The sequence below is a fragment of the Parasteatoda tepidariorum genome, chromosome 5 (genome assembly GCF_982258835.1).
Source record: "Parasteatoda tepidariorum strain Cologne lab strain chromosome 5, Ptep-v5.0, whole genome shotgun sequence".
Taxonomy (NCBI): domain Eukaryota; kingdom Metazoa; phylum Arthropoda; class Arachnida; order Araneae; family Theridiidae; genus Parasteatoda; species Parasteatoda tepidariorum.
In genome coordinates, this window is record NC_141759.1 from 46,856,391 (window position 1) to 46,883,684 (window position 27,294).

Genomic DNA, 27,294 nt, shown 5'->3' on the forward strand with positions numbered 1-27,294 from the left:
GGAAAAATTATATAGATTAACAAAGGAAATTATTTAGTAACGGAATTTTTAAGTAAATAATAACCACGGATTTGCCCGAAATGGATTTGCACATGGGAAAATTATATAAATTAACAAAGAAATTGTTTAGTAAATATATCCACAGAAATATACGATTAATTCAATGATTTTATATAAATATATATATATAATTACACCCATGCAAAATTTACAGCGACCAAAATGAGCGAAGGAAAATAAAAGTTTTCCTTTTAATTTTTCAATACCACTATAATTAAAAAAGTATTCTTAAATAACTATTGTAATTTTAAGGAAATATTTTAAAATTTCTGGTATTAAGGTTTCATCTCTTCAATTTAGTCCATCTTAAATTTGCATGAGTAAAATGATATCATTTCTTAACGATACAAGCATTTTCTTTCAAATTTTGTCAACTATAATTTCCAAAGCTGTTAAATGAAAGATTGTTTATACAGAATTTCTATTAGAAGTGCTTCGATAATTTTGTCATCCCTTTAAAGGTATGCTCAGATAAGTTTTATATTTTTATTGAAACTTTATATAAAGCATAAAAAATACCATATTTTTTAATGTCTCACTGGAGCATTTAAATACAAAATTTTCATCTGCTGTTGATCAAAATCTGTTGAATAATTTTCAAAATTAATTTACTAAATATTGTTTGAAAAAAAATCGTTTATAAATCTCTAAAGAAAACAATTATAGCGTATTGAAACAAACAGAAATATGTGCAATTTCGCAATGCGTTAAGCAGCAGTGTTTTAATGTGTCTAACAAAAATCTTTTCCAACACTATTGAGCAGAAAATTTTTAAGTTGTTGATTCTAATGCCACTTGCCAAATACCAGCAAGCCTACTTGGAGAAAGCAAGAGAATTGAAGGCTAAGGGTGCGTTTCTTCTTTTTCAGTGACGCCATCGACTTCAGTATCGCCATCAAATGCGACTTCAGTCACATGCACGTCATAGCCCGTTTTTGGGGTCGGCCCATCCGTACATCCATTCATTTAATAATCAATAGATCGTAATTTTGATCTGAATCAGAGATCGATCAATCTCCAATTCAGTACTCCCAAAAGTATTCATTTGTTATAGGAACATAACGAAATGAGTGACCCGACGGATTTACCGTGCACCAGCCACCATTTACTGCACGGGGAGTCTTCAGCCGGAGGGGATCGAACTAACGATAATTTGGGCATAGGCCCAACATTTTACCAACCAAGATATCCCGACCCAAACAAAAATTTTAATAATTCCCAAAAGCACAGTCTTTATCTTGAACTCATTAGTTAATTCATAATAATACGTCATATCATTTGTAAAAAGAAAACAACTATAGCACCATACATACTGTTTTCGGCAAAGTGTTGTCTTTGTATCTTCGAATGCAATGACGAGGTTCTTAAGAACTAAATTTAGAATTCTAACTTAGATTAACTGAAAATCCAAGATATTCAGTAATATAGAGTTGAAAAAAATATTTTACGTTTGAAAAAACTGTTGCCTATCGAATTTGTCCTAATGCTTGAACCAGAGGTTTTCATGTCTTCTGGGTTGGATTCCTTAATGCAAAGTAGTGCCATTGAATATTGATAGTCTGAAATCAAATATTGGATCAATCTTTCCACGCCAGTTATGAAAAAAAAATATTTGGATTAGTTTTGGAAATGTGAGTATAATTGTTATCATTTTCTATCATTCAAACAACAACGAATGAAATACCAATAACTGAAATGTATCTAAAATAAAAATTACTTATGCTAAGATATATTTGGCAATGGAAGCATTTTCAAGATATATTTCGTGTTAGTTGCTGTATTTTATGCTTATAAAATTTAAAATAATTTTATAAATCTTTTAAACATGGTTTAAATTTACGTTACGGATCACATCCTAAGAAATGTCAGTTTTTCAGTAAAAAGCAGTCTAAAGGCTTTTAAAGGTTTTCTTTAATGAACTGGATGTTTTCAAAAAAAAAACTTTTAACGTTTTTTTTAATTGTATAAATGCTTTACAGTTGCATTATCTTATTTTAATTATGCTTTTTTTTCACACATAAATATCAATCGTATATGACGTATATACACGTCAAATCAAAACAATGACTAGTAACACTTGAAATTTCTGTAAAATAAAATAGGAATATTATTTGTTGGTACGTTCCCTTTCTATTTCTATTAGTACTAAGTATTTTACATTGTGAAGCGGTGGATCTCACGGCCCAGCGGCCATGTCTATGACAACGAGCATTGATTTTAAGAGAAATTGCTTAAACAATAACAACACCGATACTGCCCTTGCTTTACAATTCCTTGACATTCTTCAATTGAATATGAATATCCAAAGTGGTCGATCCAAAAACTCTCGTCTTATTCTACAATTGCATCTTATAAATTCTATTAACTGTTGGAAATTTTTTAACATGTTTTTAATAACAGTAACCTTTTAAGAAATGTATTTTTTTTTTAAATTATGACGAAATCTTTCCTTGTAGAATTTACAATAGTACGATTTGCCCTGCGTTCAACGTGTATACACGTCATTGTTTGATTTGAATTCCACTACATGTAAGGAATTTCTAAAGTTATACAGTCCTGTCATATATTTATGACCACCACCTACTTTCGATGTCAACTTTAAATATTCAATCACAGAGGGCAGGAGGCAGCACATTGCAGTGGAGCGTAATTACAGGGTGTTCTAGAGAATCGAAAAGCATTGCAGTCGTTGGAACAAGGCAGAAACCGAAATTTATCCTATGTCCAAAAGGGCATGGTCATATGCTTTCGGAGCAAGTGTGGGAGCATTTAAATGGCTTATTTTAAAAAGTCCCCCAGTGACGCCGTAGTAAAAACATTCCGCGAATGGCAAAATTGCTCTTTCCGTAATCAGCAATATTGCACCACGAGCCGTAAATGACAGAGGTGAACGACAGCTGCCAGGATTCGTTTGGTCGAATAAACGTGCAACCGTCGACCAACTGACAGCTCAGATAAACCAATGGACTATCAACAGTGTCTCCTCCATGGAGGTTCAGCTAACGTTGCTGCTTATGGGACTTGGTTAATGTTTGGTACTTGGTTAAAGTACAACCTATGCAGACAGCTGCTTATTGGCGACGAAGCCTCATTGTTTATTTGCACGCCAGTACTGCAACTAGACATAAACTGAATGGCGAAAGGTGCCTTTGTTCGATGAATTACGTTTTATGCTCCATCGGACTGATGAACATTGGCGATTGTGCCGCGAAATATCTGAAATTAAAAACCCTGCAACATTTGAAGAAAAATATCAAGTTTAAGAAAGGAGCATTATGGTCAGGTGAATGTTTTCGTGACATTCTCCGGGTGCATTCATGTGGGGACGGCATGAGTGCTCGTGTTCGAAAATAAGAGAGAGTATTCTTTAACAAAAACATATATTAAAAACTAAATTTACAAATATACGGACGATTAAAAATCACATAAATAACACAAAAATAAATGCTTAATAGTCTATACGATCTTTCTAAACGATCACTACTCCTCTTTGGAGTACATAGGTCTTTTCTAGTTCGTTCCAAACCGCGCTCTATTCGTAGGGACATTCCCATTGCTTCCTTGTCATGCGCACAGGGACCAGCTTCCAGCTTGCATTGACTGGAGGGACTTCTAGCTTACGGTGACTTCTAGCTTACGGCTTTCAGTGTACAGGAGCTAGTACCACAGCTGAACTGGCACCACATTCATTATTGCGAAAGCAAGATGGGGCAACACAAATACACATCTGTTCTTGCGGATCATGTTCACTCCTACATGCGGATTGTTCTTTCTCAGGATGATGGCATCTACCAGCAGGAAAATGAGAAGTGTCTTACAGCTCACAGTGCACGTGAGTGGTTTGAAGAGCACCAGATTCTTTCTAGATGTACCCCGCTCGCCACCAAACCCCCTGCCTTTTACCTAATCCAGAATTGGTAGAACCACCTCGATCTGGTTGTTGACTTGTCGGCATGGCTCAAAGAACCTACTATTTCTGTACGCTTTGCAGTGATTCGCTCTGCAAAAGGCAGTTAATCTGATTTTCGACAAGTACTCACATTAATGTTACTAGATTGTGTAAATTCCTTACTTAGCTAGTTAATTAATACTATTATTGTTAATTAATAGTTTCAGTTTAATCTTATAATTTCACTAGCAATTGTTTCCTTAAAGTTTGAAGACGGATTTTGAAAAATGTGTTTAACACTATTAAACACTATTAAATCAGAAACACTATTAAATCAACTAATAGTGGTTTGTAATGGATTTAAATCAATAAATTAGTGGTTTAAAAAGAATTACGTTAAATACAAATAACCAATTTTAATGAACTTCTTGATATTTTTTCTTTTACATAAGACTTTAGAAATTAATCAATGTTAACAGAAAATGTATTAGATAAAAAAACTTAATAAATCACAAAGAAAACTCTAAAAGCCTTTAAAATGATGTTTGGTAAATCACAATCTTTAAATGTCAATTTCAGATATTTTTAAAGAATGGAAGAAACATTAAAGCAAAAGTCCTGAAGTAGTCAATTTATTGGAAGCAATTACTTATGATCGGCTATTCAAAGAGTAAATACCATCCAGAAATTCGTCGACAGAATGTTTTTTTCTAGATTTGCTTCGGGATTTCTTTTTTATGGATATTTCTGGAGGAACAAATTTTCACAATACAAACTTATTTTTCAAGTTATGACATAAACTTCAAAAGATATAGCAATTTTCTGTTTCAAAAATGTGGATTTAAAGATGATTTATAGGGTGCCTTTCTTCCGATTTCACCAATTTATCTTTGTGAAAAATGGTGTCGAATTCATATGGAAATTTCTGAAAAAACCTTGAAAGTCAATTTGCATTTGAAAGGAAATTTAAGAAGTTTAAACAAGATATTTCATAAATTAGAATCTCAAACTAAGTTCAACAATTTATTTCATTTCAAAAATATGAAAATAATTATCTGATGAAAAGACATTATCTTAAATCGTAAAACAGTAAATTAATAATAAATAAGTTAAATTGAAATATAATGTAAATAATTGTAATTCATAAATTTTGATCTAAATTACCTCTTAATAGCTACTTAAGATTAAGATTACTTAAATAAATGTGTTTATAGACTTATATACGAATCTGCTAGGGAAAGAAGCATTGATAAAAGGAATTTAAGAAAATATGTGTAAAAATTAAGAAGACTAAGCTTAATTCTTGGCTTCTTAATTTTTAGCTATGTCTAAAAATTAAGAAAACTCAAACTAAGCTTTAACAATTTATTTAATTTTTAAAATATGAAGATAATTATTTGATAAAAAGACATTATCTTAAATCATAAGACAGTAAATTAATAATAAATAAGTTAAATCGAAATATAATGCAGATAACTGTAATTCTTAAATTTTGATCTAAATTACCTCTTAATTACTAATTAAGATTACTTAAATAATTGTGCTTATAGACTTATATACGAATCTGTTAGGGAAGGAAGCAATAATAAAAGGAATTTAAAAAAATATGTCTAAAAATTAAGACGGCTAAGCTTAATTCTTGGCTTCTTAATTTTTAGCTATGTCTAAAAATTAAGAAGACTCAAACTAAGTTTTAACAATTTATTTAATTTTAAAAATATGAAAATAATTATTTTATAAAAAAGACATTATCTTATATCATACAACAGTAAATTAATAATAAATAAGTTAAGTAGAAATATAATGCAAATAATTGTGATTCATAAATTTTGATCTAAATTACCTCTAAATAACTACTTAAGATTAAGATTACTTAAATAATTATGCTTAAGGACTTATATTCGAATCTGCTAGGGAAAGAAGCAATAATAAAAGGAATTTAAGAAAATATGTCGAAAAATTAAGAAAGCTAAGAAAAAAATTAAGAATATTATTGCTTTCTATTTCAATTTATTGAGATGAGTTGAATGTATAGTTTGATGGCACAAGGTCCAAAAAAGGACTGTGCCATTAGTTCAATTGATAATTTAAAAGTCCGTACCTATATTATCAGCATCCTTCTACATCAATGAATTTAAATTTACAACGATGCGATTTCAGCACCATAATAACTGAAACTGTTATCCTACAGGCTATGGACAGCAAACCAATAGCGCGAGTAGCCATAGTGTTGCATGATGGAGCATTAAGGAAGAATTTATGAAAAAATAATACAAAATTGAAATGATAATAATGCCGTAAAATTTCTACTCATATATAGAACTGAGTACAACAGCCTGGGAAAACGGTACTACTTCGTACCTCAATCGATATGAAAACTTATGTTTGAAAACAAACGTTTCACGTCATTAACATGATAAAGTCCAAATATCATTCAATATTAGCTATGAAAAATTATAATTTAGCTTTTAAGACATTTTATTTTGTTAGGTTTGAATAGGAGTCTCATAATCGAGCTATAAATAACAATTTTTAAACCTATTCATATTAAGTTTAGTAGAAGTAGCAAGCATTATCCTTTTTTTTTCAGTGATTATTTTTTTTATTATTTCTAAGCATGTTCTTCTTAAAGTCAAAAGGCAAGCAAACCGACAAAAAAAGTGAATTAAACAGGTGTCGTTTTCAACAGTATAAACCAATGCATTATTTGTGTTGTCAACATATCAATTTCTGCAGTTTTCTACTTACTGTTATGGTAATTTTATGTTCTGAAAAGAATGTAAATTTCAAATGAATATTTTATATTAACCTTTTTTTTATTAACTGTCGGAACTTTTTACACTAATTTTGTAGTCAATATATCGTTTTTAGCCATTCAACAGCGATGAATAAAATTTGATTGTAAGAATCTTTAGTCAAATTTCGTTTGATATTTTAAAAAAATTGTATCAGAAAAGAAATGTTCATCTTTAGATAAAAATACACTTTAGAAACAGTTTAATTTAATTTTTCACTGTTATATTAATTCCTCACTGCTATATTTTTCAGAAATTAGAGATTTATCGAACTTTGTATTTATTGATGTTTAAGATCAAATCAAAAAAATAGAAATTCATTGAAGGAAAAAGAAAAAAAAACGGATCATTAATTTTCTCCTTTTTTACTATGCTCCTTCGTAAATAAAATTGCTTACATTTTAATTTGGAGATAAATTAGACCTTTAGCTCCAATTTTTAGTATTATTTAATACACGAAACTATATCTTTATAAATAAATTAACTATATTTCTAAGTATGTTAGTACCTAGTTTAATCCACATGGATTCATATAATTAGGTATATAATAAAGTTTTGAATAAAAAGCGTTGTGTTCTTCCGAAATCTTTGTTTATACTAATATAAGTCATAAATATTTACTATATATGTCAACAGTCATTAAAATTAATCAATAAAGAATATTCAGTATGTGTAAAAAAACAGTGAACTAAAATTCAACATTAATACTACTAAATCATACAATTCAAATATTTTGTATGAATTAAATTTGTATCCATTAAATTATGCCTGTTTTGTGAACCCTGAAACATAGAATTACGAAGTTTGGGTTAATAAGCATTGCATTAATCCTTATTGGACAGTAAGTATTTGGCAAATAACTTCTAGAGATTTATTTTCATCTAACTGTACATAACTGTACCAACTGTACATAACTGTAAATAAAAAGACTTTTTGATGATTGCTGTGCTCATTCAGCTAGGAGTGCAGTGCGCAAAATAGAAAAACGAACTACCCTGAATAACTTTTGCTCTAATAATCGAATCTTCAAGTTCTATGAATCAATCTTAATGGCTCGATGGGGTGAACTCTGACATGATAAGTAACTAGTGCATACGATATCTTAAGTTACCTAATCGTTCTCAAAAAAACACTTCATCTGAATAAACATTATATTCGGTGGATTCGAATTTCTAACCCCCAAAGTATAAGTGGTAGCCGCAATCTAGGATATATGGTTTCAATAGTTTGGTGAGAAGAGCCGTTCAAAGCTTGGACCCTTTCATGTTAATTTTACTTTTTACGTATTTCCCTATGACTCGAGAACTTTTCGATCAAATTTTAAAAAAATTGCACACAATTATAAAATTCGTTTTCCCAAAAATAATTAATACCAAGCGAAAAATTACCTTTCAATAAATATTTATCATTTTTTATTACTGTATTTAATAACAGCTAAAAAAATTGAGTCTTAGGGCATACAATTTTTGTAGCATTTTTAAGAACGTAATTTCTTATCACAAAATAAAAAATAAAAGCGAAATTGGTTGATCAGTTCCTGTGAAATCGAATTTTAAAAAAGCCGTATTTTAAAAATTTTATTTCTCTGGAGCAATTCGACTGATTTCACTTAAATTTTGTATTTTTCCAAGTAAAATTAAATTTTTTAAAATAATGTAAAAAATTGTAGATCTTACAATTCAAAATTTCTCGAGTGTTTTAGTGCAGATAAAATAATAAAAAATAATAAATGCTACTCTAAGCTGTTTTTTACACGTAATTAGCTTTAGAATAAACGAATTCCTTAATTTTGCGCAAATTTTTTAAACAGTTTTCGAGATAATGCGAAAAACGCGAGAAAAAAAATTGGCATTAAGGGGTCCAAACCTGGGACCGCTCTCCTGACCAAACTATTGGGACCCTATTTTCCTGATTGCTGCTACTATTTTATTTTATTTTATTTTATAACCATCTTTGAACACTCGACCCAATTTTATGTGTTTACGACTAAAAATTTTCAACTCCGTAGTCTTGTAATTTTGAACCCAATCTAGAAGACAAGGGAACTCCTGGATCGAGTATTGGGAGAATTTTGCCTTCGTGGAGGATTTTTTTGATGGAGCTAACCCGCATTTGCGTCGCATGGAGAGGAAGACCACAAGAAACTCCCACTGTTAGCCTGTCGGCAAGGGGACTCTAACCCATGATCCGTCTACCACTGAGGATGATTCAAGTCAGCACTGTGGTCGGTGCAAGCCGGATGCAGAATTCGTATCGACTGGGATTCGAACCCGATTCACCTCATTGGAAGGCGAACGCTCTATCCCCTGAGCCATCGCGGCTCTGCTGCTACTATTGATATGTTTTGGAGGTTCGAAATCCCTGTCCGTCGAAAAAAATTATATGCTTATTCAGAGAAAGTGCATTTTTGAAAATGATTACGCAACTTAGAATATCGTTTGCACAAATTAATTAGCATATTTGAGGTCACTCCCTCGAATCATTATGATTGAATCCAAAAGCATAAAGAATCGATCACGATCACTAAATCAAAAGTTTTTCAGGGTAAGAAATTTTTTGCTCAGTTAAGACTAGAATTGCGCCCTGTTAAAAGAAAAAATATATAAAAACTTAAAAACCATCAATCATTTTTTTAATTAAAAAATTAACATTACAAAAATTAAAAGGAAAATCATTTTTACTCAAATTATTTAAAAAATTATCCACAGCTTCCCGAAAACTTTCAACATTATTACAAATTTTCTTGATCCTAACTAATTGCGAAAAAACAAGATTTTTGAATATTTTACTACACAAATTAGTTTTAAAGTTGCAGAAAAAAATAACATTAAAATTAAAGGCTTTTCTTTTATCAAACACACCAATTTTAATAAAATTGTTAACAATATCAATTTTAAAATCTAAATATTCAATATTAAAGCAATTTTCATTAGTTTTTTTCAGGACCAAATCACCAGGATAAATAGTATAAATAAAATTATAATCGTCACAATTAAACAAAATCATTGTCAAAATCAAAAACTTATTCAGAGAAAGTGCATTTTTGAAAATGATTACGCAACTTAGAATATCGTTTGCACAAATTAATTAGCATATTTGAGGTCACTCCCTCGAATCATTATGATTGAATCCAAAAGCATAAAGAATCGATCACGATCACTAAATCAAACGTTTTTCAGGGTAAGAAATTTTTTGTTTAAAGCACTGTACGATAAGGCTTAAATTGTCGATTTATTAATTTCAATTATCAAATATCGATTTTTAAAAACAAACAAAACACAGATTTTGAAACTGAATTAGCGTAAGCTCTAATATATTTTTAACTAGTATGGCAAATCGAATCAATTTTATATACGTAATATAAAAAGATGTTATTTAATAATTCATAAATTGCATTTTTAATCATTTATGTTTAGATAGGAAAACATATATACTCATTTGTAATTTTAAACTCCTTAATAAAAATCTTAATCAAAAGAACATTTTATTGAAATGTAAACAACACTGTTACAGTTATAGGAATTTTTAGATTTTGAAAAAGAAAAATCATTTACAATTTAAAAAAGAAATCATACATTAAACACATAAAATCCATATTACATAGGGTGAAAAAACAACTTAATAATATGTAGTTTTAGAATCCTTATCAAAAATGGTAACGAAAACGTATACAGCTTAATATTTTACAGAGTGAAAAAACAAAACACAGCTGAAATCACAAATCACAGTACAGAAAGGCGTATGCAATAAGCAACAAAGACAAGTTTTATTACGGGTGATAACAGAAAAAGTGGAATGTCGATTAACTGAAGAACCTTAAACTTTCAACCTCCAACTAAATCAGTTTTGATGTTTAATACATACGTCATCCTCTAATGTATTATGTCAGATTCTATTAGTGATTATTTTCCTCCCTAAAATATAATTTACAGTTCCCTTTTGTGAACAATTTTATGTTTTTCTTTCTGATAGTGATTCTACGAATAAATATTAAGGGGGTTTTTGCGGAAAATCCTATATACATAAAGTAAGAAGATATTATTTAATAATTCATAACTACTTCGTACGTTACTTGTAGTTTAGAATTTTTCATAAAAATTTTTCATCAAATTAAGATTGAATTAAGAAAGGTACAGTTTATGCCTTTAATATACTAGTTCTTACATTTTCAATAAAAAAAGAGGCACTTATACTTTTAAAAAGATTATATTAAACTCACTCCCACAAAATAAGGATAATGGTCCAGCAAATAGAGTCTCAGAAATAAAACAAACGTGATTTATTCATAAACTTCATTTATTAGACAAAGGATAAAGTATTAAAAAGTTGGTGTAATTATGATACCATTCATAAAAAACTGCTATCTTTGCACCCTAGAGAAGTCACAAAAAATATTTCTTATACAAACACTTAATATTGCATAGGCTGTATTATGTTTAATACAGTGAGAACAATGCTTAGGCATGCTGAGTCCAACCATTATCTCCTACATCAGAAAGCCTCCACCTGGTTATCTATACGTAGTTTGCGCAGACTATTTAAAGAATTAACCAGTTGTGCGCATGAATCCAAATTCTTTTTTAAAAGTAATTGAGAGAAATTAACATATATATTTGAGAATTGAATCTGTAGTGGTAAACAAGTAAATTAGACAAACCAATCATATTAAAAGTTGAAAAATGTTTTTTACATATATTTGCTACCACTATCTTATTTTTACTAGATTTTCTATTAAATGCTTCTTTCGTACACTTGTTTACTTTCATAGTGGTCTGATCGGACTACTTACAAAAAACCGTGTGGAGGCTTTCAGTTATAGGAGGCGTTGGTTGAACCTGAATCAAATTATTTCGTGTGGAGTTGATCTTGGGAAAGATTAAAGATTACTCCATTCAGCAAGCGATACTCTCCGAAAAAAAATTTCCACACGAAATAAATATTAGTAATCAATAAGAATTATTGAATGCAATAATAGCTACTGCTTGATAATGTATGTTATTTTTTTTAAATGCTACAAAAGAAGTCCCATCAAAAATTCCTTCTATTGCAACTTGAAGGATATTACAGATGTAACGAAAACTATAGCAAGAGATTGCTAAATTATTTATTGAACACCATAAAAATAATCCCATTCATAATTTTTGGTACAAAAGTGTTTTTATTTCTTATTATTTTTTGACTAACTGAAAAATCTTTGCAGATGCAATAAGAATTTCTTCATGAGAAAACCAAGCATTGATTAAATGTAATAAGAATATAAGTATTCACGAATCTTCTTTGTCTAACCGAAAGATATTTACAAACGTTGGAAGATATTCAAAAATGCAAAAAAAAAAAAAAAAAAAAAAATGAAATTGCATATATTTTTTTTAATACAATAAGAATGATCTTATCAACCATTCTATCTAGTCTAACCAGTAGAACTTTAAAGATGCAATAAAAACTGTAGTATGAGATAGCAAAATACTTTAAAAAAATACAGTTAAATTGATTCAATTCACTATTCTTATTTGATTTACCATAAATTGCTTAGAAATGTTTAAAGATATATACAAATCCAAAAGAAACCATTAAATGATATTGTATATTACTTTTAAAAAGCAATAAAAACGACCCCAAGCCAAAAAGATGTTTATAAATGCAATAAAAATTCACTCATGAGAATGCAAAGTATTCGTTAAATGCAATAAGAATTATATCATTCGTCCTTCTTTCTGGTTGTTGTTGTTGTTGACGTATTCCTGTTAAGGCAGAGGGGTGCGATTGTTCTTGTTTTCCAGTGGCGCCATCGATGGCCAAGAATTCAACTTCTGCCACACCTATACGTCACGCCTGTTTACAGGGCGGACCCATTCATACATCCGTTCATTAATCCACAGATCGTAATTTTGACCTGAATCAGAGAACGATCAATCTCCAATTCAATAACCCTAGAGGTATTGATTTGTTATGGGAACATGGAGGACTTTGCGTCTCGACAGATTTAACGTGCATCAGTCACCATTTTACTACACGGGAAGTCTTCGGCCGGCAGGGTTCGAACCCACGAACTCTCGGACATGGGCCCAGCACCCTACCGACCAGGCAATCCCGGCCTATTCTTTCTGGTCTTAGCGGCATATGTTTACAAATAATGAAAGATATTTACAAATGAAATAAATATTATATGAAATTGTTTATTATTTTTTAAATGCAATGAAAACGGCCTTATTTACTTTTCTTTCCGAATAAATATTAAGTTCCTTAAAAATAAAATAATATTTCTTCCTTAAGAATGCAAAATATTCATAAGATGAAACATGAATAAAACATTCATCATTTTTTCTAGTTTTACCGAATGATGTTTACAAATGAAATAAAAATTATTTCTTTAAATTGAATATCATTTTTCAAATGCAATTGTATTTTACCACTTACCATTCTTTCTGGACTAGCAGAAAGATATTTACAATTACAATAAAAACTTTTCCTTGAGTATGTATATATTATTTTTTTAGTGCTATAGAAAGCATCCTATTTATTATTATTTATCCAAGACAGATTAATGAAACAAAATAATCGCTTTAATTCATACTAAACAACAGTCTTTTGTTTGAATTCTTTGTGCAATTAACAAATAGAATCCATTTAAGAGTAACCATTTAAACCACAATGACAAAAGCGTTTTGTTAATAATTTAGCATTCTTCCCTGTGTTATAATTAGCACATCTCAAGGGAAACAACTGTTTAATTAACTTTTTTTTTTCATTCACACTTAGAGAAATAAATAGCGAGTTTTTTTCTCCAATTCCTTAAGTGTCAATGGAGAGCCAATTAAATTAAATCTCTCAACAACTTTTTTACAAAAAATATGTTTGATTAATTTTTTTAAAGTTCCATGCTTGTTAATTGTCATGTACATAAAAAAGGAAAAATTATTTATACAGAATTTATCTAATTAAAGTGAATAAAAACAGCATAAAATAGTTTTTACAATTTGTGTCCTTAAGCAGTATAACTAGCCATGAAAAATGGTTTATATTTACTTTTAATGTATATTTATTTTATTTTTTTCATTTTCATGTCGAATTTTTCCTTACTACGACTGGAGCTTTCACGCTCTACAAATTTTTTTTTGAATTAGGAAAAAGAATATAAAAAAATGGAAGTTTTTCTAAAAGGCGGCTACGATTTCTATTTTTTTTTCAATTGAAAAGGAAAATAGTTCATTAATTAATTAATTAAATTAATGTTTGCATTAAAAAATACATTTTAGAAAAGCATAAAAATCACGCATATTTCTATGAGTAGGAGCATTTATGTCCATTAAAAATATTTTATATTATTAATTATATTGCTGTATGAAAATTATTTTATTATCATGCATTAAGTTTTGAAATTTGCAACTTCAAACAGTATTACTAACAATGCAAAAAGGCTTAGATTTATTTCTCGTTTTTACTATTTTTTGGACTAATTTCTTTCTTGCTACGACTGTTTTTTTTTTAATCCTCAGCAATCTTATTCTATATAAACGTAACTAATTTGTATTTTTTTTAAACGCTTCAAATTTGAATATTTCATAAATTACTTAATACGATAGACTACTAAATTATGTGAAACGCTTTTTATGAATTTTTTTTCGCCCTAAGCGCGACTCAAAGGTTTCTGGGCTGGTGTTTGATACTTTATTTAACATCTTAGTAATCATATTTCTTTACTATCTATTATCGAAAACTCAGTAATGGTCCTCATAAAGCCTTTAAGTTACCAATGAGTAACATGGAACTTAAAATTTAATTTTTGAAAGTGAAATCTAGATATTCATATATATAATTGGGAGTCCCGTGGTCGAATAACGGCGAGGGCTGGGCAATTCTTGTACTGTTGTTAGGAATTTCTGCCTAGCCAACAGAGGGCGTTGTACTCACTCACAATAGTTCTGCAATCACTTGCGTGGCAGGCAATTTATTGAAAGGATGGCTTATTGGAAGGCTTTAAAAATATCGTACCATCATATTGTTGTTTTATTGTTTACTATTATTAAATTTGCTGTTTTTTAAATCAAAAATAGCCTCTTTCAATGCACCTATTCGCCACTGAATCAATCTGCAACAACAGTACACACTTACACCGACTACAGTGCAGGCCAAGAATGAGGGTTTTTTTCATGCCACCGACAAGCTAACCGTAGAAGAAATTAATAATTTTCCTCTCTATGAAATGGAAATGAAATTCAGAATCATTCGAAATGTCCTCTAGGAAGGCAAGCCAGAATTAAAGTAAGATCCGGGAATTCCCTTGTCTTCTGGATTAGGCCTAAAATCATGAGGCAGCAAATTTGAACGTTGATCGTACTTTGGCCTAATAAAAAATTTTAAATGATATTTGAAGAGATTTGTTGTAGTTTTTTTCCTTTCTACCATCTAATTTTCATTATAAATTGTATAAAAATTTTTATGTATATGTTTCTTTTTAATTTTTATGGTGATTGTGGCTATTTATTATTTTTTAATAAAAGATGAGTTGTCAAGCAACTTCGTCACATATTCTAGTTTTAAAAAAGCGTTGTCCACATTTAACCAATCAGCTAAGTGCTAGGTCACATGATGTAGCTGCAAATTTGATATGGTTCAGTTGTTCAACGTTGGTTATAAGTTTTTAATATGAAATTTAAAATTGCTATTTCCGTTCCCATTTAAGTAACCCGGCACAACTTCGCTTGTTTTTAATTCCTTATTTTTGTTCATCTTCCAACTTTTTGAATCAATTTTTTTATAGAAAAAAATAATTTAGAACTCCTTTCTGAATAGGTTAAAAACTAAATTATAGATGCAAAAAAATAGAGAAAGAATTTGAAAAACTATGCTAGAAAATAAAAAAAATTGAAAGAAAAACCTCGAAGCAAAAAAATACCTTCTGAATAAAATAACTGAATACTCTAAAAAGAACTGAAACGAAGTGAGAAAAGTATTTTTCGTAACAGTATGAATATTATTTTTTTACTCGAATCGTATATGTTGCTTTGAATTTTATAGCCAGGAAAAAAATAACCATTTTTTTCAAACAATTTTTTTCTGATGCATATCAAACTATTCAATCGATGGTTATGCTAAAATTATCAAAAGAAACAAAACTTAACGTTTTGTTTCTTTTGATAATTTTAACATAAAATCTAGGAAGCTTGAATATTTTATACGAAGCAAAAAATATTGTTAAAAAATGTATCTTGAAAAAATACTTTACTTAATTATAAATGAAGACCGGAGTAAATTATCCAAGTAAATGATATTTTCAGATTGGCTACCGTCAGGATTAAAAGAAAAATGTGCTACCCGAACTATTCTGTTGTAGATTAATTTAATGCAAAGGTCAAACTTTTTTCTTAAAACTTAACCTTATTTTATTTACCACTACCTAATTTAAAATAAAAATCTGAATTCTCAAAACTAATGTGGATTAGCTATGTTAAGATGAAAATGAAAGAAAAATAATTATGTTGCATTAACCTTTTGCTTAAGGCTGGTACAACATGTGGACCAACATGATGGTACAACATGGTATACCGTAAGCAAAGGGTTAAACATTCATTAATTGTAAATGAAAACCTGAATGAATGATCCAAGTAAATGATAATTTCATATTGGCTATAGTCAGGGTAACAAGAAAAATGTGGTGCCCGAACTATTTAATTGTAGATTAATTGTAAAGAGAAGGTAAAACTTTTTTCTTTTCAAGAATAAAACAGATCTTTACTAGAAGTCTTGGCCCTGAAAAAAGGAAAATCACAGCTTAAAATAAATGAAAAAGTTAACCCTTTGTGACAGTAAATATTCTTCGAAGTCATCAAGAGTATCTCCTTTTTCTCTTCTTTTTTCTTCACAAAATCAAAAATTTATTTTCACATATTCACGCGGATTCACAAAATTACGAATGGAGTTTCTTCACAAATTCAGTAAAAGAACTCCTTTTATTTCACAAAAGACCAATCAAATCACTAGATTTTGAGATTTTTTTTTCTTCAAAATATATTTACTTTTAACCGCTGGAGAGATGACTGGAGGTCTAGTGACAAGGGAAGACAAACCTATAAATTTTTTAAAGACCCAAGCATAAAGCGCCTGCAGGCCAATTTTCATTTAAACCAGCTCCTTTTAGGCCACGGAGTGTTCGGGACCTATCAACAAAAATATTTCAAAAAATCAGCTTCATGCAATTACTGTGGAGTGAGACAGGACATTGATCATCTACTTAAGCACTGTCCAAGATTCCGGCCACTTCGTGGAACCCACATGAATAATTGCGAAGAGGAACATCAATTCTTCGCTATATTGACCTGCAGGTAAATTGTGACTCAAATTATTAAACAAACCCTCGAGGACATTCTTGCCCCAGATCAACTAACCCCAGTCATGAACCAACAATAGAGCATGTCATCGTTAATTTTTACTAATCCTTACACAACTTACAAAACTTACATTATGAATTTTTATCTACTTTCGATTTTAGACTTCATAGACTTCTAGTCAGACTTTTACTTTTAGACATTTACTATTTGCACTTTTAGCTTTCATTGATTTTAGTTTTGAGATTTTTTTTATCTCTTGTTTCCTTATTATTATAATCATTTAATTCTCGACATTTACACCAGCGCTATTGGGTTTCATTGCCTTTAACACATGTTTTTAATTGTCAAGTGTTATTGTTGATCCACTTTTAACTGATCACCACCACTGTCATTTGGCAAAATTTTACTATAATTTTAGTTTTTAGAGAAATTTTATTATAATAATTTTACTTTTATCGCCATATACCCCCTTGGGGTGGGTCGGAGTTCAACCTATCTAAATTTCTTCAAAATTATATAAACAGGTCTCTCTTTAAACAAAGTTATGAGTAAAGTTTCCACAATTTAACAAACATTCTGGAATAACCCTTGACGTATCTATAATCAATATTTTTAATCTAATTTTGAAGAAAAATTGACAAAACGTTTTGTTTCTTCAGTGGCAAAAAATAAAATAAGTTTCCTTTTAAAAAATGATTGTTTTTCAAAAATAAAGCAGATCTTTACTAGAAGTCTTGGCCCTGAAAAATGGAAAAACACGGTTTAAAATGGATGAAATGAATGAACCTTCGATGACAGTAGAAATTTCTCGAAAACGTCAAGAGTCTTTTTCTTTTCCATATAGCTCGAGGCATAAAAAAATACAAAAAACAAAATACACTATCTCTAAAATAAGCTTTCTTTTACTTCTTTTTCATTCATGCTACATTTTGCGTTGAAACTCTTGACAATTCTGTCGAGTTTCTGTAAAACTCCTGTCTGCTTTTGAGAGCAAAGATAAATGATGTAAAGCTTCGAATAAAATAGACCAGCAGCTATAAAAATATTTTTTTCCTTCTTTTTGGTGAAAGAAGTTGAGTATTCGTTTTTTAAAGCTTAGAAATCCATGCATATGTAAAACATAGAACCTTTTTATTAAACTTGTCTAATAGGAAATATATACAAGTTATATCGAATTAATTTTCTAATTCTAAAATAAATGGAAAAGTAAACTTTTTATGATAGTAAAAATTCTTCGAAAGCATAACGAATCTTTCCTTTTTCTCTTCTTTTTTCTTAACACAAAATCAAGAAATTATTTTCACACATTCACAAAAACAAAGATTAACGTAGATACACAAATTTACGAATGGAGTTTTTTCCCCAAATTCAGAAAAATAACTCCTTTTATTTCACAAAAAGGCAAACAAATCACTAGGTTTTGTTATTTTTAATTTGTAAAACAGGTATCTTTTAAAAGTTATGTGTAGGTTTTCCACATTTAAACAATCAATATGGAATAAACCCTGATACATTTATAATCAATATTTTTTAATCTAGTTTTGAAAAGAAATTCTTTCAGTGGCACAAAATCAAAAAAAAGTCTACTTTTAAGAAATGATTGTTTTTCAAGAATAAAACAGATCTTTACTAGAAGTCTTGGCCCTGAAAAATGGTAAAATACAGTTTACAATGGATGAAATAAATGTGCCTTCGATGACAGAAAAAAATGTTCGAAAACGTCAAGAGTCTTTTTTCTTTCATATAGCTCGAGGCACAAAAAAATACAGAAAAAGAAATACACTATCTCTAAAATAAGCTTTCGTTTACTTCTTTTTCATTCATGCTACATTTTACGTTGAAACTCTTGACAATTCTGTCGAGTTTCTGTAAAACTCCTGTCTGCTTTTGAGGGCAAAGATAAATGATGTAAACCTTCGACTAAAATAGACCAGCAGCTATAAAAAAAAATTCTTCTTTTTGGTGAAAGAAGTTGAGTATTCGTTTTTCTAAAGCTTTGCAAGTCATACATATGTAAAACGTGGAACCTTTTTATTAAGCTTGTCTAATAGGAAATATATGCTAGTTATGTCTAATTAATTTTATAATTCTTAATTAAAAATTATGCTTATATTCTAATTGTTTCATTTTATTTTATGACTGGCGTAGAGCTGCTGATCCAATCCTGAATTTACGACAATCAATTTTCAACTTCCCACCCTTGTTATTTTGTACCCAACCCAGAAGACAAGGAAACTCTTGTATCAAGCATTGAGACAAAATCGTCTTCGTGGAGTACTTTTTGAAGGAATTAACTGCTTCTTATTCCTTCAAACTACATATTTTTTTTATATATGGCTTTAATATTCAACAAATAAGTTAGAGCTATATTGGCCTTTCTAACGTTTCCAGCAAGGCAGTTATGCTAATTAAATTGTTAGCTACGGACATTAACGTGTACGTTCAATTGGGTTATTAAGTAGTAACACATTTAAAAATAGATCATTTAAATTAATGAGAAGAAAATGTACCTGAAAATGGTAATGCACGATCATCGTAATCATGACTACTTGGCCCGCGATGACTCAGGGGATAGAGCGTTCGCCTTCCAGTGAGGCGAACCGGGTTCGAATCCCTGTCGATACGAATTCCGCATCCGGCTTGCACCGACCACAGTGCTGACGCGAAATACCCTCAGTAGTAGACGGATCATGGGTTAGAGTCCCCCTGCCATCAGGTTAACCGTGGGAGGTTTACGTGGTTTTCCTCTCCATGAAACGCAAATGCGGGTTAGCTCTATCAAAAAGTCCTCCACGAAGGCAAATTTCTCCCAATACTCGATCTAGGAGTTCCCTTGTCTTCTGGATTGGGTTCAAAATTACAAAGCTGCGGAGGTGAACATTAGTAGTCGTAAACCCATAAAATTGGGTTGGCTGTTCAACGACGAATATAAAATAAAAAATAAAATCATTACCACTTCAATGTCTTTTATCATTAGCAACTAAAAGTGGGTAAAACTTTTTTAATGATTAAAATCAATTTTTTTTTATACCTGATATTCAACCTTTACTGATTTTGCAAATTTTTTAATCTAAACATTGCTTTTAAAATAACCTGTCAAATAATGATTTTTTGACCAAATATTTAGGCAGTCAATTAATTGGAAAATTGATTTTTCTCGAAACATAGTTGGGAAATGACATCCATTTGTCGTTCGAATAGAAGAATTGATTTTATCCTCTTCAACTTTGAAATAAGTCTACTACATTCGGATAAACCCCTCATCAATGAAAGCATTTCTAAGCATTACCCTTTTGATCTGGTCTATCTATCCTTTTCTGTCTCGTCTATTTTCCCTTTTGGCCTATCTATCCTTTTGGTTTGATAGCATTATCCTTCTGATGTAGCTCAAAAATGTTGTAGGCGAGATGCAATTTGTCCGTAAGAGACTTGATGATTGATTTACGCCTATTGTATAATAAAATCTTTCTTTTTTCTATTTACGATATAATAGTTATTCTATTTATGATTTATGATATACAGGGTGTCCCAAAACGACCGCATAAACTCTGCACACCTAGATTCCTCGTTGGGAGTACATAAAAACTGCCCAAAGAAGCGTTCCTGTACGATCCATAGTTTACGAGAAAAATACGAAAAACAAAGTATGACGTCACTGCCGGTGCAAGAAAAAACACTTTATTGAACTACTATGCACAATTACTATGCACAATTTAAAGCAGATGTTCAAAGTGTCCGCCGTGCATGTCGAGGCAGGCTTGACACGCCGTGGAATGGCTGTCATCACACGTTGCAGTGCTTTTTTTTCTTGCACCAGCAGTGACGTCATACTTTGTTTTTCGTATTTTTCTCGTAAACTATGTATCGTACAAAAACGCTTCTTTGATCAGTTTTTATGCACTCACATCGTGGAATCTAGCTGTGCAGAGTTTATGCGGTCGTTTTGGGACACCCTGTATACATAGCTGCCAATAGGTACGATAGTTGAGGAAAATACTTTTTAGTGGTTAGATCTTCAATATTTCTTGAATATTGCATATATATTGGATTTTAAAGTTTCAAAAAAACAGTTTAACCTATCCTTTTGTCTTTATTTTCTCTCTAGAAATATAGAAATCTCTTGCGAGGGTCGAAATTGAAAGCAATTACTTGCTCTAGCAAATGTCCCAAGTTTTAATTCTGGTTCGAGGGGAGACTAAGGGAGAAAGAAGACTTGAAACTTTTAATATTTCTTTGACGTCAAATTTGAAATTTTCAGAATGCGTTTCTTTGCCTTCTTCATCAACTAAAATGTTTCGATTTGAACTGTTTTCTTGAAATTTGGAGACTTGTGCCTCGCCAAAAGTTGGATTCATTTTTTTAATTAACTGTTCATAGATTTTCAAATTTACCGAAACAATACCTATCTATCACACTATTCCTTGATCATATAAAAACCTTGCTCTATCGGACAACCTTTCCTTGCCTTCTCTCAAGCGCAATGCTCGTGCAAAACACGCTTGTACACAGCGATACAAAAAAGTTGTTCCGATTCTTCTGTGAGAACGTCAACTTTAGTTTCAGTTATAAATTTGGTTATTTCTTTTCGGCGACTATACAATTTCAAAAGATTGTGCATTTTCTCTTTTTATCAAAGCAATGATTCTTACACGATATAGAGCAGAAAATGATGTTCTGTACAAAATTTCTGGCAGTTCAATAGCAACTTCTTCATAAACTTCATTGGCTTTTGCTTTCTACCGACCGTTTCTATTCTTCGATTGCCCACACATCTTCAACTATAAATTACCAATAAATTCTTTTAGACTGCCAGTAAAAGAAAACTTGAAGATATGAAAAGTTGAAGACATATTTTACCCATTTAGCTAAATCTAAAAAGAGGACGACCAAACCTAAGATTTTTAGACTGCCTTGAAAAGGACCTACAAATTATTAAGATATTAAACTGGAGAACCTTGGTTAAGGGAAGAATGTCTAGGCATAGGCTTGTTGAGAAGGCCAAGGCCCATCCTGGGCTGTCGTGCCAATGAGAAGAAGAAGAAGAAGCTAAATCCACTAGACTGCTTGGCAATGGCTGACACAACTAGCTGTTTTCTACAAAAAGAGGTGCATACGCCGGGAATTTTTTTAAACAAAAAGTTAAATCTGTTAATAGCTTAAAAATCGATGCTTAAGTTACTACTACGCTCACGACTACGCTTTTTGCAAAATTGCTTATAGAGAGGTAGACAATTTAAAACTAAATCTTTCAGAATTTTTGTAATTTTGCCAACATTTTAAAAGCCTCACCTAGAGAAAGCTGGAACAAAATGGCTTTCAACTTTTGTGGTTTTTTTACATTGAAGAGTGCATATAGTATAGCATCGTTAAATCAAAATTTCACACCAAAGATTAATGCTATAAACTTAGCTACCACTAGAAGAAATTTTTTTAGAAAGCTTAAAATAATGAGCTGCCCTGGCAACAACTCCTGGGTCAACTTGGAGATATGGATTGTGGGTTTAATCTGACTGTGTGACTGACAGAGAAAATTTCGATTGTTGCTGTTCCGGCGGATAAATGACGATTTAGAACCTGGCGATCTGTGGTAGAACTTTCGGATTTTCATTGGTGTCTTTTGAGTGAGTAATATCTATTTTATACTCTTGCAATCATGTATGTTTTCTAATTCTGAATTAACTTAAGAGTATAAGTAGATGCAAGTTAAGTTAAATGATTCTGCCCGATATAGTAGCTTATAATTTACGTTAACATCACTGCTGAAGTTAATATTCGCAATCACGCAACAATGGCTACGTATCACCAACACGGACGTGGCGGAAAGCGGCTGACCGAAAGACGTGCACGTGGTTCAACGACGGATGAGGAATGCTCGGATTTTGAAACCAAAATGGCTGAAAAGTTAGCAGACATGGGAAGGAGAATTAAAGAAGATGAAAGGAAAAATAAAGAACTACTTGAGAAACTAAATCATTTGGAGCAGTCTCTCGTGCCTGTGCCAAATAGGCCCGAAATACCGACAACACCAATTGATGTCATTGATATGGAAACTTATAAAGGCGGCCAACTTTTGGAGCAGACGGGGAATGAGTCAACCAGAGATTCAGAAAGCTCAACCAAAAATATTGCCGAACCCCCTTTGAAGAAGAAGAAAAAGAAAAATAATGTCAAAAAAGCTGAAGCAAATCTAATCATGACCACAAATAGTAAACATTTTTCACCGATAGATACCGCCACCTCCTTACAACCATCTGAATCTATATCTGATGCTGACTTAGCTCCACCCAAGGAGGATTCCAGTTCAACTGTAGATCCACCCACAACTCGAGCAAAAGTTCAACCAATTAAGCATATAAAAGTTCTTATTCGTGGTCTTCCAGTTGGATTCTATACTGATAATATCTCCCAGGAACTGACAAAATCAGACATCATAACGCAAAAGATAAACTCATGTTTGTGAAAATTGCAACACCATGAGGGAATCGTCATAATTAAATGAAATTTAATACACAGCTGACTAGTAGTAGTACAAATAAATTATAAAATTTTCAAAGCAAACAAACAATAACAAGAGATCAAAATCAGTATTTTGTGTAACCACCACGCGCCGCAATAAGTGCTGTTACACGACGTGGCATGGAGTCAAACAAATTTTGAATGTCTGCCTGAGGAAGAGGGCTTCATATTGTTTGTATGCGTACCCAAAGTTCGTCTGTAGAAGCAACAGGACGATGATCACGAGTGAGATGCCAACCAGCGAAATCCCACACATGTTCAATCGGCGATATATCCGGGGAATACGCAGGCCAAGGAAGAAGCTGTACCTGCCGCGATGCAAGGAAGGATTGAACAGTTCTAGCAATATGAGGGCGGGCATTGTCCTGTTGAAATACAGCGCCTGTCGAGGATTGAAGGAAGGGAACAGCTTGGGGCTGTAGAACTTCACTGATGTGCCGGTTGCTGTTCAGATTACCCATAATTCGAAGCAATTGAGATCGTCCATGATATGCTATGGCACCCCAGACCATAACTCCAGGTGTTCGTCCGCTGTGGCGTTCGATAACGCACTCCGGAAGGTGGAGTTCACCGGCATAGCGTCTGACATGAATGCGACCATCATGGTTCTAAAAATTAAAGCGGGATTCGTGAGAAATCACGACACGCTAACATTCAGCACGCCAGTCCCTATGCTGGTTGACCCATTGCAGCCGCAGGCGGCGATGGTTTAGCGTGAGGGGGATCCTGTATAAAGGAGTCCCTTGAGCGCAGTCCATGCTGCAGCAGACGTCTATGAATTGATGAAGCACACAATGAAACACCTGTAGCTATTGACCACTGTGCTGCCAGTTGTCTAGTGGGGACCGTACTGTCAGTCAGCGCGATTCGGATCAGGTGTCTATAGTCGCGAGCTGACGTGACATTTCGGGGTCCACTCCCGGATTTCCAAGTTGTCTGACACTCGTTCGTCCACTGCTTCCAAACACGCACCACTGTGCTGCTGTTACGCTGCACACGAGCGGCATCTGCACCATAAGATAATCCAGCTTCCCGAAGGCCGATGGTTCTCCCCCGTTCGAAGTCCGTAAGTTGCTGAAAACTCGCTCTCTTTCGTCGAAGAGGCATAAGTAACGACTAAACTAACGTTTACCACAAGCAGATTACCACCGATAACCATACACGCGTCGCTACAGCCGTCTATTTATTCGGATCTATCAGCCGTTCAGAGGGCGCTGCTCAGCATGCGCATGAGCTACGGGTCTGAAATTCTAATCATTTGCATAACATGCTCTACTTTGCATTTCCTGAAAATTTCAGCTATCTCGCATAAGTCCTTCATGGTGTTGCAATTTTCACAAACATGAGTTTAATTCAGTTTAAGAGAAAAGTGGGCGGGACCTACAGGCTCCTCCCACTTTTTCTCACAATTCTCACAGAAACAGATGTTAATCGACAAATTTTCTCTATCACCAATATACGAAGTATCCCGGTCAGTATTGAAAGGTTCCGAGGCGGGCAAAATCCAATCCAGTGTTACAACTGCCAAGAATTTGGACACAGTCAAAGATCATGTAATTCACCATCAATATGTGTTAAGTGCGCCGCCAAACACCGATCATACGAGTGCCAAAAAGATGAAAATGCACCACCTAAGTGCAGTAACTGCGGAGACTCTCATACAGCCAACTACACGGGGTGCAGAGCCCGTCCCCGCAGGAGGGGAACACGTGCCATACCACCACCCACAACAGGACTTGCTCAAAGGTTGGTTACAATAATTAAAGAATTGCAAGAACTTTTAAAAAATCAAGAAGTGCTTCAACTGCTTCAGAGGATTATGGGAGAAGCCACTCTTGCACAGTAACATCTTTTTTGACTTGATTTGAACTTCTATTTGAACTCTTATTATTATTCAGAACTCTAATTTTCCATACAGATTATTAAAATAAATACTGCATACTGCCCTTTCAAATTAAAGTTGATCATACTAGATGGCGCCACTAAGGCTTGACAAAATTCATGTAAAACCTTCACGCCTATGAATCACGACTTTTGTATATATATAATCATCATTTATTCATGCTCATATTCAATTTTCTGTACATATTTATGGCAATTAATGTAAATATCGCTGTTCAAGTTGTAATGTTTTCTAATCAAGGTCATATTTTCTGTACATTTTTTCATGGCAATTACTGTAAATATCTCTGTTCAAGTTTGTATTTTCTCTAATCATGGTAATATTATTGTAAAGCTACCACAACGACTGCTTATAGTCAAAATGTTTTTAACTCATTTTTGTAGTTTCATGATGAATGGGATAGGGGCCGCTGCGCGGCCCAGGTGCCCAGCTGTTTTTAAATAAAGTAAAGTAAGTAAGTAAGCAACAACTCCTGTAACTGAAAGCCTCCACACGGTTTTTTATAGGTCGTCCGATCAGACCTATGAGAAGGATATCCACTTTCCGAACGAGTCACTTAAGATAAAATCTAGTTAAAATAAGAAAGTGGTAGCAAATATATGACTAAAAATTTGTTTTATTTATGAATATTATTGGTTTGCCTCATTCACTTGTCAACCACTACAGATTCAATTCTCAAATATATATGGTAAACTTCTGTCAATTACTTTTATAAAATGTTTTGGGTTCATGCGCACAACTGGTTGACTTTTTAAACAGTCTGCGCGGACTATTTATAAAAGATCGTGTGGAGGCTTTCTGATGTAGGAGGTGATGGCCATGGTATCATTGATAAACATCTTTCGCAAAAACCACAAATATTAAAGGTTATGCCTTTTTCATTCAGTAAAAAAGGTAAAGTGAATTTTTGTTTATATTTTAATTTTTTTTTATTTATTAAAAATATGAAAAACGTATTTAATTTTCAAAATAAAGGCATTCATTTTAAGCGTACCTTTAAAAAAATATTTAATGTATTCGATATTTCTTAATGATGTTCCAGAAGAGATCCTATGTTTGATGTAAATCTTTTATATTTTATTGCATAAAAACACTTTCCGTTAAACTTGAGTAGGATAACAAAGAGCTTAAGACTAGATGGTTTGCCAAGGAGATAAAGTCGATATCCTTTTTAGCCAAAAAACAACATGCAGGTACTAAATCCCTCCTAACTTTGGGCGAAGGACAGATAAGATTTCGATGAGTTTCGAGAATCGGGTCTCAAGGATTTATTCGTTTCATTAAGCTTACAGGTGTCTTAAATAAAATGTAAACAGTCTATATTTTTATACCATAGAATGAATCAAATGCTTTACAGGCAGGCTTAGTTCCATCTCTTATGTACACACAGACATTTAAAGTGTGTGGACACAGAGTTTAATTCAACTAGATGTTGAATTACTGAGAAGAAATAATTGATCTTGTTTATTATTACAAATTTTGATTTCATGAAACTTGTATATTAATGTTATAAATATTAGCATGTCTATAAGTGCATAACTTATAGTATAATGAAACTGAAGATTGTAGCATTAGGAGCAAGTTTAATAGAGGAAGTAATTGCAATTATTTATAATTCATTAGTCCCATTTTTATCCGTACATTAAAGTTGCAAATATAAACTATCATTACAAAACTTATCGACATCTATAAGTGTGTATACTTTGAGTTTATTACAACTAGATATGGTATGGAAGTACTAGTTAATATATATATATATATATATATATATATATATATATATATATATATATATATATATAT